Genomic DNA, 21689 nt, shown 5'->3' on the forward strand with positions numbered 1-21689 from the left:
TTAGAAGGGAATTACACCTTAATTCATTTTTTTATCTTTTTTTCAGGGCTTGGGAACATTACATGATTGATGGGCTGAAATATTTAAGTCCTCTTTTCATCTAAGTATCAGGCTCCACCAGTCAATGCCTGCTGTGGGTTTCAAGGGTACTAATACTTTTAGATCCTTAAAAAAAAAAAAAAAAAAAAAAGGAAAAAAGCATTGCTAGTAGCAAAAGAAATTGCTGATACAAAATGGTGTCTTGATAGAAAACAAAGAAATGTAAATGTACCCAGCTTCTGCAACGGGATCTGCACAAGCTGGTTCTGGCACCAGTTTTCAAAAATATGGGTCTGACTCTAGAAGTATGACTGGAGTGGAAAACTCTAGACTGTAAGTGCAAACACATGGATAGCATTTACATCAGCTGGAACCACATTAAGCTGTAGGTGTTCTAGGCAGAAACTGTTATTTTTTATATCTATTGTAAAATATTCAGCTTTGTACAGACACCCTCAGCTCTGACAGATAGTTTGTAATAAAATAACTAATAATAAAATAAATGTTGAAAAAAATACATATGTGTATGTTATGATTTCTTACTAATTTCTTGCTTTCTTATGTTTCCTTTATTTGAGATGAGAAAACACAAGATAAATTTTGGCAAAATCTGCCATAACAGACAAATTCTTTTCTAGAGAGACCAAGAAAGGAACAAACCTGAAATGTCTGGAACTTTTAACCTGGATAGGGGAAACCAGTGAAACATTGCATGGCACAGCCCTGTGTAAATCTGATCTACTGAATGTCCTTACACTATGCAAGTAATAAATTAAATCGTATCTGCTTAGGTTGCAAGAAACTGTTGCCAAAAATGTACATTTCACATTGGGCTGTAGAGAAATAATATATTTTGTATTAAATATAAATAGCAGATAAATACTTAAAAAAAGCAACCAAAAACACTCAGTAGAAATCCAGTTTCATCCTTACATTTACTGAGAAGTGTGCTCTCGTTTTCTCTTTTTTTTTCTGTGAAAAAGAATGAGATATTATCTTTTCCTTAACTTTTTATTTAGATTTTTCTTTTTTTAACCTGGCCATGTAATTCTGAATACAGTCCATAAATGTAAAACAAAACCCACTATATCTAACCATTACCATATGAATTAAATAATATTAATGGAATTCTATTCCAAAAATAGCTGATCTGTAATTTTATTAGTAGTTTAATTTCTTACACATACTATACTTTCTTCAGTATCAACTGTAGATGAGATAATGCACCACACAGATCTAAAATAAACTCTATTATTCTAACCTTCCTTTCTCATTGGTATTGGAAAATTTCTTTGGCTGCTCTTGATTTTCATCACTTTTCCCTTTTTTGAATATCTGAGCTGTGTTTTCTTAGTAACTAATTATTTGGGCATTTTTAGGCATGCGTATGTTAAGAACACTCAATTTCCTAAGTGGGGTGGTTGATAACTGACTTTTAGAAAAGAGGATAATTAGAAGAGTAGCTAGAATTGCAGGTCATAAGAATTAAATCTCATGATGCTATTAAGTTGATAAGTCATTTTGTGAAAACTCCACATGACTACTGTAATTGACATCAAAGGGAATTTAAGGAAAGCCATGTCTTGTTACAGGATTCAGAATCAAAGCAGGAACATCTTCTGTGCCAAAGGAGTTGAACCAAAACCTGTCCTTCAGAGGGATTTACGTCCAGGTCTGAATATCATTGCTTGGAGCTCTCTCTTTCCCTTTTTCAAATGTCATGTTTGTTTAACACAACAGCTCTAAGAGCTGCAAGCTTGTTTCTGGTTTTTTTTTGGTGGTTTTTTTTTGTGTTTTTTTTTCCCCCCATACCTTGCTTTACCTCTAAATTTATGGTATTGATAGCCATCCCTTGTACAACATGTTGACTAGCCAGATGAAGATAAGTCACAATACATTAGTACACAGGTACATATTGACTTAACACTGCAGAGGTAATAAAATAAGCATATTCATAGTGATACACAATTTAGCTTTTCTGTATGCAGCAATTGTTCCAGGCTATCTAGATGGTAAGCGATCCTACCTACCACTCACCCAATAGATTCGCACCGTGATATAAATCTAGAGGTCTAACTGCCAAATCAGCAGGACTCCCATCTTTTCCATTCACGCTGGAAAATAATTAACTCATTCAAAAACAAGTAAAAGCAAAATAAAGAATAAAATAAGCATTTCTTTTGAAAATAAATGTATTTGATTATTTTTGTGGGCTTTTTTTTGGTTTGGTTTTGTTTTGTTTTGTTTTTTTTCCAAAAAGTTATATCCCATATTTGCTTTTTGCCCTAATCAGGTCTCACAGTTCCAAAATCGCTGCTTTAGTAAACTCTTCCATAAAATTTTCCAACCAGTGAAGTACTCCACTTTTCAAGTTGTCTATTTTTCAATGTCAGGATGTCAAATATATGTCAAACAAAAATTTCAAATTGAAGGAGCAAATCAATGTTAGTGAAGAGCATGTCAGAAGAATGAAATCACTTTAAGCCAATATTTTTAAAAGCAGGTACCTAAATATTTTCTGAACTGAATATGCAGGTGCCTAAAAAGGAGCAGAAAGCCTAAAACTATACTGAATGTCATTACCTAGAGTAAAAAATTACAGACAGTAACTGTTTTTTCGTTATAGTATTGATGATTCATATTCCAGTCTCATCAAATGGCAGGTAGGTTTCCGATTCTACTATTTAAGGTTTATTAAATTTATTTTTTTTTTTTTTTTTATGGTTTTGAAGATCTCAGTGTTCTCCTTTTGTCTCCCAGGTGGCATCTCATATAATGAAAATGACATACAAGTGGAGAGTATTGTTAATTGAAGGAAGGATGGAGGGCAGTGCTAAAGAGTGGGGAACTGCCACTGGGCATGTAGTAGTTACAGTAAACATGGTAAGAGTTATTCAAACAACTCTACACATTCAGACTCTTTGCCCACTCTTCTCATTCGTGCTGGCTATGTTGGCAGACAATGTTGGGGAAATGCAGCTTCAACAGTAAGCCAGTTAGGTGCTGAAAAGGAGAATGGGAAGAATTGGAGATGTGGTATGCAAGTGAAATTGCCCTGTCTCCTGGAAGGGGAGAATTTGAGGAGAATTTGAGCAGAATTTGAAGGGAAAATGTAATTAAAAAATTGCCAATGCTAGAGACAGAGGCTTGCATGTTATTTTGCTCTTTAGAGAAAATTCAGTAAGGTCATCAGCAAGGCAATTCTAAAGAAACACTTTCTAAAACCACATTCAGCTGGTGGTGGACAAATTTATGCAATTGCCTAAAGATTAATCTGAACTGGGACTTGTTTTGAATACACAAAAATAGATAAAGTGACTCCTCGGCTGGAAAAAAAAAAAAAGACAGGATATGGAGAAGAAAAGTCATTCAAGTCATTAAACATGGTGAAGAGTTGGAAGAATTCTGTTAGTTTTCTTTGCTCTATCTAAGCATAACCAAAACCAGAATTAAAATGCAATTTATTATTAAAAAAAAACAACCAAACAATAAATTCATCAGCCAGCAGCAAGTAATTCTATCTCTGAAAAAGTTTTATTTTTTCTAAAAATGTATTTTTACCTCTAGAAACAAATAACATTTGTTTTTAGATAAATGTCAATATGCTGTTTGTAATAATAACAACAACAAAAACATAAAGTGAAGTCAGGAAATAATGGCCTGCTTAATTTTATTCTTATAATTATACAGCACACTGCTTGTATTTTTATCAGTATTTAGTAATAATAGTAACATAATAACAACATAACAATATTATTCAGCTTAAGTAACTCCCTAGTTACTCTTTTCATTATGTATGAGAAAGCAATGTCCTTGTAAACTGGGTTGATTTGGATTTGGAAAAACAATGGGAGATACTTTTGCAGATGCCCCTGTAATGTATATTATCTCTTTTCCCAAAGCATTAAGATTTACTCTCTCCCAGTTATCTTGTATTAGTGCCAGTAATTCTTCTGCAAATTTCTCATCTCCTGCTGAGCATGAAGACTTGATAGAATCTGTGCAGCATTATAATTCACCACATTTCTGAATGCTTTTGCTAAATTATTCTTAAATGTAAATCAAACTGCAGAAATAAGATTTATATACAAATTATAAATGGTAATGGAATATGGTGGTTCTGGGTTTAAGCTTCTGAATAGTCCACCTGAACTTAATCAGTGTTCTGTTATTTCCTAAACTACGTCTAGCTTTTAGTCTCTAGATACTCTTAAACAGTTTAACATTGTCAGGAAAATATTTTATTTTCCTTTCATAACATGGCTGCATAATCAAATTCTTAGCCAAGAGTTATACAAAAGACCTCCAAGGGTTTCAGTCCAATTTGTCATTCTTTAATTTATTGCATTTTAAGAACACTGATTATCAGCCCTTTGGTTTTCATTAGCCCCCAGCCTAGATGGTTCAAAAGAATACTGATGAAGAACAGTGACACATCTCTTCAGTGGGAGAATGGAAAACCAAATTTCCTATGCTGACCCAGCAGAGGTGCTTCAGCAGTCAGCACTGTGTATGCTGTTTCAACAAATAACTACAGTTTTCGGAGCTCGCCCATGTACTTGGCTCTTCAGCTGCCTGGTTGATTCAGTGGGAATCTTCTCTTTGCCTTTACTCAAAGTGATGAGGGTTGTTTATATTTCCACCTCAAATGATCTGGACCCCCTCTTGTCCTTTGCCTGTTATTCTGGTTACCAAAGATGCCACATGTAAAAATAACTGAACCACATCAGATTAAAGGCCCATCTAGCTTAGACACTGACAATACCAAACAGCATATGCCCAGGGAAGAGTAACAGGATTCAAAAAGTCTGTGTGAATACTTTCGCAAGATTCTTTCAGTCTACAGCAATTAGAAAGTTAGGGTTTCTTTCTGAGACAGAAAGTGCATCTTTACATTTAATGCCCTTGTTAGAGATTTCTCTTTTAATTTCCTCCAATCATTCTTTGAAGTGATACAGACTTAATATCCACAACACTGTGGGTCAGAAAGCTTTATGGCATAATGATATGTTGTGTGAAAAACTACTTCATTTTATTTATTTTTGGACTAGCTCAATTTCACACTCTTGTATTTGAGCAAATGAAGAACTTGTGAGGGTCCAATGAAGATCTGCTAATGTGGCTGGTGGCTGGAGCACATAATATGTGAACAATAACAGGCACAGTTCCCTTAACCTCTTTTCACACATTATGTACTCCAGCCCCTAATCACATTAGCAGATCTTCACCAGGCCCTCTTCAGTTTATCAGTGGTTTTTTTTGCACCTGGAACCCCCAAACTCATTAAGTTGTTTGCATACTGCTTTGTGAATGTAGAGTTATAATTGCTGAGTAGAGGACATCAGGCACATGGGGTATATAACACAAGCGTTGAGAAGTTGTTCAAAATTTAGCATCCTTCAAGAAATCACAGGTGAAGGGCAAATGCACATAAGATGCCAAGATTTATGCTCCTAACAGAAAGATGACAAAGTATGAGCTGCCAGTCTAAAATTCAAATGGCATATTTATAACCATAGTGCTGTGAACTAGTTCACTCTGGAGCAGGCTGTCTTAATCCACACAATTTAGCCTCTGATGGGTCTCTTTGGTGGCTCTTTGACCCTAGATCTAAATTGCTGCTTTGAATGACTTTTCATCTCAAAGTTCCCCAAATCATTTCAGGGTTTTTCTACAACCCTTCAGATTGGTGGTTTTATAACATAAACCTGGGTGTATGTTTGGCATGAAAAACTATGTTGCATAAGGTTCTAGAACTTCTCTGTTACATGAATTAATTTAAAGTATTTCTAGCTGTTAGAGGTGAACAAAATATTTTTTATTCATTATTACAGATGAATACCCCTTACTGTGCATTTAATGCATCAATTTTTCCAAGTAAGTTGCTGTTTAGGCATTATTTTAGGATTTAGAATCTGTACTGTAAATGAGTAATAATATTATTGATAAGCATATTTAATCAAAATTATAAAAGATTGACAATTTTGTTTGATGTATTAACTGTTGATATAATTGTTAGCTAAGTTGTATTTCTTATTTCTTGTTACTTCTCAGTCTTTACTTAAGAATAAGTTGAACTTCTCTAATTGTCTCATAGATTTTAGACAATGATTTTAGAAAATAAATTAACATATTTAATCTATACTTTTCTTCTGATACAATTTAATTCCCTCATATTTATGTATGCAATTTTGTATAAATCATAAAGTGTTGAAATCAATAGGAATGGAAACCCACATAGTTCTACTCTTGTATGGATTATCAGTCCACTTCTCATGTACTTTTAGACAACGCTTATTCCCTTTTTTACTTTTAGAAAGAAAATAAAGTTAGTAGGTTCAGAGTTCATAGAGTATGAGGCAGGAATTTGTTTGGTTGATTGGTTTTGCTTTTTACATTTGACACCTATGGACATAGAATTGCCTCTCCAAAAGGAAGAAGTCTGTCTGCCAAGATTTTTTCATGCTATCAGATGACTGTTCCTTGACCCTAAAGAATTTGGGAGACCTTCTTGCTTGGGAGCTTCCCTTTCGCACTGACAATGTGGCTTCTGTTCTATGTACTTTTGTTTTGTCCGATCTGTATTCTAATTTTAAAACAATGTACCAGGGTTAGGAGACTCCAAGTCTACAATAATATAGTTGCTTGGGAGAGTGGGATACTGTGAGCACCTTTGCTCTTCCAAGAGGTTTTACAGAGAATTCCAGGGCTTACAGCGCAGGTCTTCATATGTCCTTGCTTAATTTACTTAAAAAAGAGTGTAACATTGATGCTTAAATTGATTGAATTTATTGAGATGTAATTTTTTTAAATAAGGTGAGGTATTATCTGGTGGAGAATGCCACAAAACTTTATCAAGTTTTGACATTTCCATACTTTGGTGCACATATGAGACAATATCTAATTGCAACTTGTCAAACGAAACAAAACAAGATACTCTATGTTGGACAAATTTCTCATCTTTTTCTGACACAATATAGGAATCTTGGAGTATTAGTAACAATATTTTAACTTTTAGTTTTGTTTTTTTCTCTGAAAAATATTTTGTGATTTATGTGCAATTAATAGTAAATTGCTACATATCCTCATCGTTGTTCTTTTTAGATTGCATTTACTGCCTAAGTTTGATCAAAAAAGACTAAAGGCAAAACTGTTCTTTGCTTTCAATCCATTTCAATGCACTCCACCCTATTAAAACAGGCAGAGAAGTCTCAGTATTAGCTGATAATTAAAGAGCAATGATGTCAGAATGTAAAATTTAATGACCTCTAATCTCATGCCTATTAAAGACTACATGTTTTCTTTCAAAACTTTCAGGTTACAGTTGCAAATGCATAGACTTTTCAGGAAATACCAACAGTGTCAGAGAGAATTCAGTGCTCTGACATTTGTACTAACAAGTTAAGACGTTGACTGGCAGGTGTTTAAAATCTTAGATCATGTTGTCTGTTTATAAATTTATTTACGGCCAGGGCCTGGTGATGAGTCCTAGAATTCACTAAATACTAGTAAAATTCCCTTGTCATGGAAAAAAAAAGACATTTTCTAGAGTTTAGTCTTGAGATAAGCCAGAATAACATTATACTTCATATAAGGTCAAAAGACTTAACAGTACAGGCAGGTTTGTAAAAAGTGATTTATTTAAAACCCGAATGGCCTATTGCACTCTAAAAACAGTTTAGGTAAATTTGAATGGTTGGTGGAAAAAAAAAAATACACACCCAGAAAAAAAAACACAGATGTATAAAGCTGTCAATTAGAATCAAGTACTGTATTTTCATCTGACATTCAGCATTCCTCTGCCAGGAAGACACCTCATCTAGAAGCTCACTTCCATGGTGGTTGATTATATGTTAAAAATGTTGTCTGGGAGATTATATTGAAGCTAAACATATTTGTTTGTGACCTAAACTTTTATGTACTTTTTTGTTTTAAAAAATAACACAGAAAGTCTTTTGAGTTGCTAAGTTAAAACAAGCAAACATTTCTATTTTTGCTCACTCATAGTTCACATTTACTTTTTCTTGCTTTGGAATAGGACTTGAAATTTTTAAATGTAAAATCAAAATAATTATTTTTGCAAAGGATTTCACTTTTTTATGTAATTATCTGCTTCTTTTCGGTTACTGTATGTAACAAATATAAATTTCCCCCTCCCCAGTACGTCCTGGATATCTAAGGGTATTATTATCATACGGAATTTTTTTTGCCTGAGATTGAGAAGATAGCTTGAGATAAGAGAGTATTTCTGGGCTAACAGTAATTTTACTCTGCTAGTACAAGTCTTTGTTATGTGTATGTTGAAAACTGACTATCCCTTAAAAGACACAACAGTGTTTTCACTGAGATCGTTCTTAATATTTTGCTTATCTTGCTCCACTTCTGACCCTTCAGAATGTAATAGAGATCCCAGAGAAGAACAGCAGAGAAGACATTAATTTTAGCTGGCCAAGAGACAAGAAGGAAAGAAGAGGAAAAGACGGCCAGCCTGGGGACACCAAGCATCCAAACCAATCTTATTTAAGATAGCTGGGGAAAACGTATCAATCCACCACATCAGCCCAGCAGGAACATATTAAAGCTAGGAAGAAGGGAAATATACAACTGCGTAAGTTTCTGAAAGTTTCATCCAAGTGCTGATTTTATTGATTATTTGCCAGGTAACAGCAGATAAATAAAGGTATTGTTCATATAGTCATTAAATAACAATAGTAGTTAACTAGGACTGTTAAATTACTTGTATTACCAGAATAGTTTTAATATTGGTTAGAAACATATAATGGCTCTTATGCAAACTTTATGGTGCTGATTTTTTTTTATTGCCTGCAAGGAAGTTTCTGACTTTTTTGGTCTAAATAGCCAAAATCAAAATTTCAAACTAGAAGTCTTTCTCTTAGTCCACCTTGAATTCCTGCTTATGCATCAGGTCCTGAAGAGCCCCCTGCAGTTTGCAGTTGTCTTTTTAAACTCCACCTCAAGAAATATTTCCAAAAGGATAAAAGCATTAAGGAGCTGCCACAGCAATAAGGTGTGCTGGAAGCCAAAATGAGTGTGTGAAGCAATGTGTTTGGGCCCCTGTAAAGGAAAGGGTATGAAGCTTTAAAAGGAAATAACTGATAATGCTTTGAAGCGTGAATTATGCTGTGAATAGTGCTCCAAAGATTTGAGTAGTAAATGCATCCTTCATCATTCTCCATTTCCCTATTTCTTACCTTCAGAAAAAGCCTATCAAAGCTTACAATGAACTAAAAGTCCAAAATAATTCCAGCATTAATCATGGGAAAGGAAAACCTTACACTGAAGTTAGCAGAAACCCATGGATTTTCATCTGGAAAAGTAAGAAAAGAAAGAATAGACTTCAGAGCAGGAGAACTTAAGTCCTTCATGCAATTTTTTTTTTGCCATGAAAAAGGATAATATTCATCACTAGCATCAGCTAAATTCTACAACTTAGTAACATTCACAGTATAGATCAGACAAATCATAACCTTAGCTGATTGTTTATTTCCATTCATGTGATGAATATTTAAGCACTTATGACTGGAAAATTTAACAAGACACCCTAAAATATCTCTCTGAAACAAGAGGAGAATGAAAAAAAAAATCTAGTCTTGTCATGTTAATTAAACAGAAACGTGAGAGCTAGAATCTCTCTCTTGCGTAAGATGTCTAGGCCAACGCTAAAAAGAAGTACACATGGTAAAACCTTGTTATTTTTCAAAGTTGTATTGTAGAGAGTTGCAAGTCACTGAAATGCATCTTGCTGGCATCAGTTTAAAAAGACATAATAACCTGAAACAAAATTCACTGTGTTGTATAATTTAAAGTCTGAACCTTGAGAAAAAGTCATTGTTTTTCCTTTGACATTAAACAGCTATGCTGCTGAAAACTACTTTTACACGTTTATTTCACGTGTTAGATCTCACGGCTATTAAAGTCCTTACACATAAAATAAATACCTGTTCTCAAACTGTTATAAACAGTGCATTTTGTGGCCTGTTTTACACACCTTTGTTCCAGAAATAAAAAAAAAATAAATAAAAAAAGTCAGGTTCACATTGAAATAAAATTTACATCCCTTATGGACTAACATATAATAACCTCCCAGAGCAAACGTGATGAATATTTGAAAACATCCTTTCATTTTAAATAAAGAGGTGGATTAAGGCTAATTGGAGTTTTATCATCCAAATATTATCTGCACACAAGGGACTGAGTCTCTGTCTTCCTTCAACAATATTTTGCTTTAAGTTAGATATTTTCTAGAACTAGTCCTTTTACCACATCTCAAATCCCTCAGCAATTTTTCAGCAATTTCCAAAGACTTTAGCCCAGTTATTCTGAGCCCATACTTGTGAGTTAAAGAACTGGCAATATAATGAAAGATATCATAAATTTTTAACAAAAGAATTTATTAGATACATATAGAATACATAATTTTATTATGAAATTTAATTGCTGTTAATTAAATTCAAGTTATTAGAAACAGTTATTTTACAGTAAATAAGGCTTCTATAGAGAAACAAAATCTTAAATAATTAAATTTTTATTGCAGCAGTGTTATATTTTGAAATTAATTTTTTTTTGCATAATGGAATTGTTCTCCTGTATTCTTATTCCTCATTTTGAAGGCAACTGTTCTGACAGCTTTATTTATCTTTTTTATGTGTGTTTTATTTACATTAAGAAATAGGGTAAGTCTAATCCTTTCCCACAAACTATTCCAGGCTTATTGAATAAATTGCAAATAGAAATGGTTTGCTAAAAATTGTTCAGGTACATTAATGACATGAAAAAAAAATTATCTATATCTTAGAGTTCTAATGACTCTTTTTAAAAAAAAAAATATATTCCAGTCAGACTTTGAAAAATACTTTCAGAAACATGTGAAAGAGGATTTTCTCCTAGGAATATCAATGAAGTGCAAGACTAGGTCACAGCATTGTTTCTGAGTTTCAAAGATCTCTGCAGATGTTTTAGACACAGATGAAATAATGCACTAAACTTTCTGATCATTTTCCAGAATGTCAAACTCATGCCAAATCTTTGAATTCATCAGATCATTAACACTCTGAAGGACCCTGCAAAAATAACTTCTTGTTAATGTTCCATACTTTAGCTACCAGGGTAAAATATGTCTCCAAACTGTTGTTGCAACTACAGAGAAATGATTTAGCAAATACATTTTGCCTGTTCAAAAATGCAGCTTAATATTCCTTCAGAAGCTGATATTACAGAACAACCTTAAATGCAGTCAGAAATATTTTGACTCATCCTACTTTTCTTCCTCACTTCAGTGTTCACTATAACTAAGGGAAAATATATGAGTGGGGAAGATACACATTTGCCAAAAAGAAGTTAAAATAAAAAATCCATTGCTCATTTCTTTGGAATTCAAGTTATCACCTACAAAAGTGATTCTTTGGACAGAAACTACCTCTCTGGTACTTCATTACTAGATTCTGACATACGCAATCATTGTCAGAGATAACAGGAAGAACACTTAATTTTTTCAAAACTGAAAGATTGTGTGGAATGTTTTTCTTTTCTAGCCTAGGTTGCTAGACTATGTTCTGTCTCCAGAGTAAGAGAACTTCCAGAACTCTCAAAAATGTTCTTTAAAGTCTTTTGCTCTTCTCACCAGCTGCTTAGAATATTGTGTAAAAAAAAAAAGAATGATAAAAAGAATGGAATAAACTTACTCTTCTCTAGCCATCCCGAGATGACATAACAGAAGAAAGAAAAATGTGGGACTGTTAAAATTGAAAGCGATGAAAGGCTGGGTGCCTTTGAGGCTGGTCCAGGGAACAATGCAGTGACCAGAAAGCTCCTTCCCTTGTAACAGTCTTGGCTGAGCAGATCTGAAGACAGAGTTTTCTGCGTAGTTTTGTCCAATCTACTTCTGTGTTTTGAAGATTGCCTTTCAGAACCCATTGTAAATCACTCACAAATGATGCTAAAGACAAAACAGAGTATCATGTGAGTGGAAAAAAAAAATCAACCTTAGCCATCACTCATCTGAAAAGTCTCAATTTATATTATAAATCCTGCAGTGGAACTTACCATTATTTGGAATTCATTACAGTGTTCTGTATTGAGAAACTCATAATCTAACAGAGGAGTTTATGGGCTTTATTTTTACCCCAATTCACACCTTCTGGGTTTTTGATTTCTGTTCTAACCTCTAGGTTCTTACCAAAAAAAAACAAAAAAACAAACAAAAAGGAGCTATTTCAAAAGATTCCACTGGAAAATACAGAGCAGGTATCCAGTTTATTTCCTGGTATTTTGTTCTATGCTTTAAACATTGATTTGCAGGTTTTAAGAGTATAGTAATACCAATGCAGTCTTCACTGCTCTGCCCATAAAGCCGTAGAAAAAGCTATCTTTGCTGAACATCTTTTCTGTATCAAGCAGTGTTTGATTTTTTTTTTTTCTAAATATGGAAAAAAATAAAAACTGTGTTTCATTACAACACATTTAAATTGACTAATGTATACTAGAATTTCATACCAGAAAGAAATTTGACACCATTTGCAACTAATTCAATAGAATTTTTCAAAATCAACTTCAGTGTTCCTATTTGCTAAATGGCGTCTTCACAAATTGAGTTAGGCACCAGCTTGTAAAAATATTTGGCAGAAAGTGGACTAAGGAAAAAGTTATGAATTAAAATGTTGCTCTTCACCTTTTGAGCTCATCAAGATGTTGACAAAGATTTATTTAATCTTTTGTGTGTGTAAATGGGTATAGATAAATAAAATGGTAGGATTTCCAACACATGGGGGATCTTCTTACTTCTCTACAGCTGTGTTTGGTTTAAAATTCAAGTTATTGTATCTGCAAGACCTAACATCTTTCTCTCTCTCACCTTCTATCCAGAAGTTTAAATTTTTCTGTAGAAATACAAGCACAGGGAACTAAATGAGAAATAAAACTAGGGAGACTGTAATAAGAAGTATCTTTTGCTGTGGATGAGATCTGGCCCTACAGAAGCAAATGCCAAATTATAGCTGGCTTCAGTGGTACCTGAATTTCAGCATGGAAGTATAATAATGAAAATTACAACTTTCTAAGGCTTTCTGGAAAATCTCCTGAGCTGTCCATGTCATTTCTTAAAGACTCAGAACTGACAATTAAGACTGAAATGTTCAGTAATTTTAATTCTCATTTTCATTTATATTTAAGCAAATGTACATGAAGGTGGAAGAATTTACATGAAAGGCTTGATTTCCAAGTGTAGAGCTGCCCTCGTGTAGCCTCTATGAGTTAGTAGCATAGCTTTCTTAAATCATCACTCTTTTGATAAACTCTACACAGCAAGGCTTTTCTTCGTTTTGCGTCTCTGTTGCTCACTCTGTGCCAATGCTTACGCTGGCACCAAGGCAAACAACTCAACTTAGCAAAGAACTTTTCTCTATGTCTGCTTACTTGGTTACCCATTTTAAGTTAGGAATGATGTAGGCTTGGTTTTATGTAATCCCTGTATCATACTTTGGAAAAAAGACTACTTGGGCTCAGGTCATTTCCTACTGGGCATAGCTTAATTGCTTAATCCACCGCCTTTAAAGCCTCTAGTTTTTCCTCTAAATGAAATCGGCGATTTCATATGGAAAAGTCAATTGCTAAATTGACTAAGCAATTTTCATTCTCATGTCATCCTTCCAGGTAGTCCTTCCAGGTCTTGCTTGAGGTGCACTGGAAAGGCAGCTAGAACTGTTATTCTTCATGTGCTTTTAGATAAATCAAGATTAAATGTCCTTGTTTTCCAGTCTTGCACTTTATCCACTAAGCATAAAGCTAAATGCTATGCAAGCAAGACTTAGGCAAGTACTTGTAAATAAATTTTACATTTCAATATTTTAACTTTCTTTGGTGAGAATGTCTTTGAATGTCTTTGTTTGAATGTCTTCTTTCCCAAGGACAACGAATTGAGATAAACTCACTCCAGAAAGAAAAAAAGCGAATTAGAAATAACTTGAAAGTAATAAAATAAATACAAAACTAAAGTCTGAACCTTAAACTTTACCCAGATTTAGAACACCATGGGAATAGTAAAAAATATTAAAAGGATTGTAACTTTCATCCTGTGACAGCATTTCAAACATTACTGAAATATTTGTAATGAAGAGGGTTTTGTTTGTTTCATTGCTGTTTAAGAAAGTATTTTTTCCTAAAACTGGCCAGAGATGTTAGATTAATATTAAAGCGGGAGGTGTGGGGGCGTAGGGTTATGTGTTATGTTTTAAAAGCATAAAAGCAATATTGTGAAAATTTCCCCAAATAACTAACAGAATCCCCATTCTGAAAAGGCTGGGCATTTTACTTAACTTTTTTCTTACTTTCTTAATATTAATTGTTTTCACCAAAATTGTATTTATGTGTAAAACACTTTAGATTTTATAAAGAACACATTTTGTGAAGCAAAAAAAAAACCAACCAAACCCTTGCAAATTATTGAAAAAATTGTCACCAATTTTACTTTGGTATGCACTATAACAAACTACTATGATTCAGTAATTCAATGAAGAAAATATTTTAGTTAATATAGTCCAAATAAAATACTTTTAGTCCATGAAAACAATATTTCCCAAAGTGAAGAAGTTCCCATGGAAAATTTTCAAACATTTCCCACTTCAGAGTTTGCAAAATAAAAGCATAGCCAAATGTCACATTTTTTCTCTCTTATTTTTTCCCTCCCTATCATTGGAAAATCACATCTACAGAATGGAAAAATGAAACCAAAATAAAATGTTTAACCAAATAAATATTTAATAAAAATAGTGACATAGTAATTATAAATGTTTATTTTCTGTATTACTTGCATGTATTTTCTGTAAGTGATGTAATATAGGGAAAGGAAAATGGTTGTCTGAGAATGGCAGAAGAGCTCAGGCTATCATTTAATATCAACAAGGATGCCATGAAGCAGCATTCTTTCTCATAATGAGATGCAGTCAAAAACCCAGATGTAGCTAGATTGCCTTCTTAATTAAGTATAGTAAAAAAATGTTAAGTTTTCCCTTTTCAGTCTCTTGATTAAGCAAAAACTGCAACAGTGTAGTAACACTGACTTACTAATATTCCCTTAACTAAGGGACTGACAATGAAGCAATTGATATAATATTTTGAGTTATTTTTCTATTAGTAAGAGTAGCTAATTAAAGAAGAAAATTTGTAAGCTTCTACAAAACTAGCATTTAAAGTACTTATTTTTGTTTTGTTGGTTTATGCTTCCATTGATTTTATGCATATTATTTTCCTGTGTTCTGAGGATTGTTTTTCAATAGAGAGCTTTTTCACACCAGACTGCATTCTTTCCACCCTGCTGAAACTCTAATTCATGCTTAAAAAAAAAAAAAAAAAAAGAAAAAAAAGAAAGAAAGAAAAGAGAGAGACAGGAAGACAAGTTAAAGAAATAAGGCTGTTACTTCTTTAGAGAATTTGATACTTTCTGCTATAATTACCTTGGTTAATAAAACTTTTCTTTAGAAAATGAAATCCAGGGCTTAATTTTCCTGGAAGCGGTTATAAATGAGCATGCTATGCAGTAATCATACCAATTATGCAAGAGCCGCAGAAAAAACCACACATGATGGAACAAGCAGTAACTAGTGAATGCTTAGGAAACATGGAGAGGAGGTGCATCACGAATACCATTTTTCTATTTCAGGCAAAGATCAAATGGTATCTAATTTCCCTTTTGTTTTATGTAACCCAAAAAAATGTCAACTGGATTTATCTGCTTATGCTGGACATGGCAAACAGATCACTCTTTATCTTTTATATGCCTGTTTTCTTGAATACATTTCATGTGTATGTGAAACTAAAATTCTAGAACTTATTTACTCTTTAACTCTCCCTGTTAGCCATAGAAACTTTTGCTTTTATTCATAGTGTCAGATGATGTGCCCATCTACATATTGATTAGGGTTAGGTGAATGTTTAGAGTTCCAGTTTAATAAGTCATCTAATGGTAAAGGACTACACACAGCATTTCTCAAAAAAATTTTATCCGAAATGAGAACAATCAGTTATGTTGTGGATAATGAAAAATTTACAAATTCAACTCCCCTATTGAGTCTGGAATTGATGTGAACTGCACTGAAAATTATCTCTTTCGGTTTTGTATTTTACTCAGAATAAATTTAAGGTCTGGAACAAAAACTTCCTGATGAACCTTTTCTGAAATTCAGAAGGGATGAGGTATGAGGTTTCAGACAGCAACTATAGCTCATTTCTTTGAGTTGGTTTCCTCAACTAACGTCTAGACACATAAAAGGAGACAGCCATTGAAATGCTGAGCAGTGCACTGATTAACTTTTAAATGACTTGCTGCCTAGCTGGTGATGGATAAACAGACTACAATGAATGGAGAGAATAATGACCAAAACTGGCATCCATGGGAGCCAGATTATGGAGCAGAGAGTTGTTTAAAAATACCTAGAAGCAAATGGTGAGGATCAGTGACTGACTAAAGTCCCTTTCAGAGAATGACGTCAGGATCCGCAATGAAGAGTTATGCTTCCAGGATTTCAGCATCACTATGTGTAAGAAGCAGGAGCTGCCTAGTAGAGCAGGATCCTTACAACTACAGGGGCTTTGTATGAGCACTTGAAGAGAAGGTGGTTTACAGATCAGTATTCTTGAAGTATTAATCTGGTTAAGGACAACAGAGTGCCTATGAAGGTAGGCAGGTCCAGTGGCACTCAGGTATCTGCAGATTCTTCTAGGTAGACTCCTGGTTAAAGATAAGATGGAAATGTTTCTCTGATTCAGTATTCACAGCCCCAGGTTTGATCCTAAACTTAACGTGGCTGCATAAGAGTTCCAGAAAAAAATCCCTGTCCTAGTCTTTACTTCATGTGGTTGACATACAGGAAACGTGTGTCCTGTTTGTCACTGTCTCTGAGATGGCTTTAGATTCACAGCTCTCACATGTCCATTGATCTGCAGACACTCTGGCACATAGAGGTTATGGTATTTGCTGGGCTTAAGAAGAGTGTTAGTGTCTGTTTCAAAACTTAAGAATTTTACCTCATGTATAGCAAGGACCAAAAACTTGACCTTATTTCTCTCAGATGAACTATTGCACCATTTCTACTCCATCATTGCCACAGTGAATATCTAAAAGCAGGACTGAGGAGAGACAGAGAACATACCTAGCATGTAAGTGTAAATGTATGTATATGCATGGGTACAACCACAGATCTGTCCACACATTGCCATGAAAACTTATATACACGTTTGCACATACAGATACTTGTGCCTGTATTTAGCCTGGGGGGAAGGGAAACCAAATAAAAATTAACCAATGGATTTCATTATTTTTTAAATCAGGCAGAATACTTGTCTGAGTGGGATTTCCAGAAGTGTTTATTCTTCATCTTCTACATTTACAGATGGTGGAACAAATATATTTACTGGTCAAATTGGGACTAAAGTTTGCTTGGCACGACTTTTTGAAAAGTTTACCTTAACATTTTAAAGATAATGCAGTCCTTCCTAGGCAAGAGGGCAGGCATTATGATGAAAAAGTCCAATGAAACACTAGAGGTTTCTCCTAAATTTGTTATCTCAAAAACTCTGGTCTTCCATCTCAGGATAATGAATAAGAATCTTACTGAAAAGATTTGCAGGCAAAATATCAATGCTTCATAATGCTTAATTGACAAAATCCTTATCTTGTCCTGGTTAATAGATCAATTTTCACATCATCCTTGTAGCATGACAAAAATCATTATCTACGTTTTACTGATTGAGAATGGTTATAGTCTACATTTTGCAGAATAATACCTTATCTGTATGCTTAATTTTTTGAGCTATCAGATCCTGGTCTGGTTTAAAAGAGATGATTTTCCATAGTTAAAGTCTTGAGAAACTTCAGATCCTCATGCTTGGTATCCAAAACTTTTTTTAAAATTAAATTAATTAATATATTTGAGAAATAGATCAATATATCTTTTATAATCATAGTTAAAGAATTAGCAGTAAAACAATATTAGAATTCAATATGGTATGAATTTCAGGCTCAGCTACTATAAGATGACCTAATCTTTTAGGTCTTTTTAAAATGCAAAACATGATGAAAAGAAATAGATTAAACTATTGGAGGGAAAAATAATCTTAGAATTTTCTTATTTAAAAGAAGAAGCGGTGGTGATACATCTGAAGATTGTGTAAGCTTTTGTCATATATTAGAGTCTGCAATATAAGAATTGTTCTGGATAGGTTGAAGCGCATATACCACATCTTATATACACTAATTTTGCCAATGAAGAGAAAAATGGTGACCACCACAGAAAAACAAACTGTCCTGGGATCAGCAGTAGCAGTCATTTTTCTCCTTCTTAGTAGCTGGTGCAGTGCTGTGGGTTTGACTTTCAGCCTGGGAACAGCGTTATAACACCAATATTTTTAGTTTTTGTTCAGTAATGTTTACTCTGACCAAGGACTTTGTGAGTCTCATGCTCTGCCAGGGAGGAGGGGAAGCTGGGAAGAAGCAGCGACAGGACACCTGACCCAAACTAACCAAAGAGATATTCCATACGTCATGGCCACTATATAAACTGGGGTTGTTACCTGGAAGGGTTAGGTAATTGCTTGGGTCAGGCTGGGTATTGGTCAGTGGGTGGTAAACGGTTGTATTCTCTTCCCTTGTTATTTCCCTTATCATTATTATTATTGGTGGTAGCAGCAGTGATTTGTGTTATACCTTAGTTACTGTGGTGCTCTTATCTCAACCTGTGTGAGTTAACATTCTTTCAATTCTCCTTCCCATCCCTCTGGGAGCAGGGTGGGGGAAGAAAGAGGGTAGTGAGTGGGTGAATGGCTGCGTGGTACTGAATTACTGGCTGTGCTTAAACCACGACACAAACAAAAAAAAACAAAAAAATAAAAACAACACCCAAATCCCAGTAAAAAGTAATATTCCAGGTAGCATTAAAATTCACATCCTAATTATTGCTGCATTTTCTGAAGTTTGATAACATCGAGATTTGTATTTCTGAGAAGAAATTTTATCAAAAAATGTGACATTCCTTTACAGCAAGCAAAGAAAATTACTATCTCTACTTTATGCTATATCTTCACAGCCTCCCAATTTTATGTAATAAGAAAATAATCTCTATCATATGACTCACTGTTAAAACCAAAACATGTACTTCCTAGGTTTAATTTTGCTGAAGGATAGTTAGGAGTGATGACAGACGCACAATTCTGTTCATGCTGCTCTCATATCTTAATGCTTTTATTAAAATCCCTGAGTACAGTACAGCCTTTGCAAAGAAGCCTGTGTAACTTACTTGCAAGCTTCTGCTTCTTTTGTTTAGTCCTCACAATATCTCATGAAAAATGGCTTTTTCTTTTCAACCTCAGATTTTTCCCTTATGCTAGCAGAAGTGGTGGCCAGAAGATGTTTGGGGAGAAGGGGAGTTTAGACAATGAGAAAAAGGAATCAGAAAATGGAATAAGAAAAAAAGAGAAAACTCAGTGATGATATTTCCATCTTTATGCTTTTTCAAATGAATAAAATAAAACTGTGAGAATATGTACTAAAATGCATATTAAATGTGGGATCATATGAGTTTCTGTGAAATCAATAAACTATGACTTTTATTGCAGTTGCAGTCTATTAAAAAGTAAACAATAAATTTTCTGCTACTCCTAGAGTGAACGCCATCATTCCCATTTGCAGAGCATTTTCTCAAGACACATCAGTGTGAAACCATAATTAAATCAACACACAGCATGACTGGAAGGGCCTTATAGAGGGATGAGCATCTCAGCTGTGCTTCCTAAGAAAAGGTAAATGTGGGTGACAGCTGTAGCAGCAGTAAGTTTCACAAATCCCTTAAGCAATTTGGGAGGGAAATAAGGGATCTTTCATGTATGACTTATTTCTAGTCTTCATTTTGGTTTGGGTTTTTTGTTTGTTTTGTTTTCTTTATTTTTTTTATTTTTTTTTATTTCCCTAGTCATGAGACACTCAGTGCAGTGTCTCATGAGTACCCATGGTAAAACAATTGCTCTTGGTGTTAAGATTAATTTTGTTGTTATTGTTGCTGTTCTTCATGTGGTTCTTATTGAACAGAACTGACAGTTTGATTTCACTTGCCTTCTAAATGAAAGCTTGCCCAATGTATTCCACAGGAGATATAGTTTAATGAATCTGAAGATCTGAAATCCCCTGGTCTTTACTGTCACAAATATTTCATGTCTAATTTGTAGAAATAGGCTGTAAAGAAAGCAGAATAAACAAAGACAATGGCATATGAATTCAGAAACTCAATTGATTAATTTTGCCTCTGAGGAAGACTATGGCCATGGAGACCTGCTCTCAGTATGGAACAGGCAATCAAATTAATGAAAGCCAGCAGAAGGGAAATATCACATTCTTATGGAACCAGCCACAAAACTTTCAATGATTTGAGTTGGAGCATATATTTCTTTTGTTAGCCAAAGGTACTATTTGGAATGCAGGTATAACCCGAAGTGAGAGAGTTTTAGTGTAGAAAGAGATACTATTTCCCCATGAGGACAGTGAGGCAGTGGAGCAGGCCATGCTGAGAGCCTGCACCATCTCTGTTCCTGCAGGATTTCAAGCTCCAACCTGTCCAAGCCCTGAGCAGCCTGGTTTGACCTCAGAGCTGGCCCTGCTTTGGGTAGCGGGTTTGTACTGGAGACCTTTTTTCTGAGGCCACTTCACAACTTGAATGGTTCTGTGAACATATTTCTCAATAGAAATATCACCAGAGCTTTTTCAGCAGACATAATTAGTAATGTGTTTACAGATATTCATTAGGACACAGGAATCAGCTCACTAGAATAGCTTCTCAGCATGAAGTGGAAATCTTACTCTTTCTCCTTTTTCACCATTTTCAATAAGTAACAATTATGTTGGAAGGTACTTGGAATGTAATGGGCTTTTTTATAAAACACAGTAGTCTCTAGGCTGGTGGCTCAGCAACAGACATGATGCAGGACATTTTGGATGCTCTATTTCTAGTAAAATTTGGCAGTCAATAGAAATTGCATGAAACACTTAGAAATTGCCAAACAGAGAATGGTATTGAAATTACCTAGATTAATTTGGTAAGATAAGCGTCACTCTGAAAACAGACTTTGAGATATAGGTACAAAGTAGTTGAGAGGAAAAGTATTATAATAAAGTTTTAAAGTTTTACTGGCTAATATTAATTTATTATTTATAATAGGAACACCCACAACTACTACTGGTCCCTTCCTAGCTAGTTACCTTTTCATACAGTCATTTTTTTCACTTGCTTTTATTGTATTTAGAGGAGGACTCATGCATTGTTCATTGGGGATTAGCTGCAAAGACGAGCTATATTCTTTGCCAGTTGCTCTTCTAATAATGCTCTTCTAATGTAATAGGCTCTGCCTGTGAACAATTTTTCGTTCCTTCTTAGGAATTGCTAGTTCCGCTATCTTGCTTTTTTCCCACCTACCACCTGTTGAAAGAGATCTTTACTTTCCCATTTGTAGCAGCCACTTTAATCTTTTTGCTCCTCAGGCATGAAGTTTTTTTATTGCTTGTAAAATGCCTTGGAACTTCATCATCCTATCTGAAGCTGAACCTTTTGCCAACAATTCAACATGAAGTTGTTTAGTTCTTACTGAAGCCTTTT

This window comes from Pezoporus occidentalis, unplaced genomic scaffold, assembly GCF_034315485.1.
Source record: "Pezoporus occidentalis ecotype Australia unplaced genomic scaffold, CSIRO_AGI_Poc_V1 ctg81, whole genome shotgun sequence".
Lineage (NCBI taxonomy): Eukaryota > Metazoa > Chordata > Aves > Psittaciformes > Psittacidae > Pezoporus > Pezoporus occidentalis.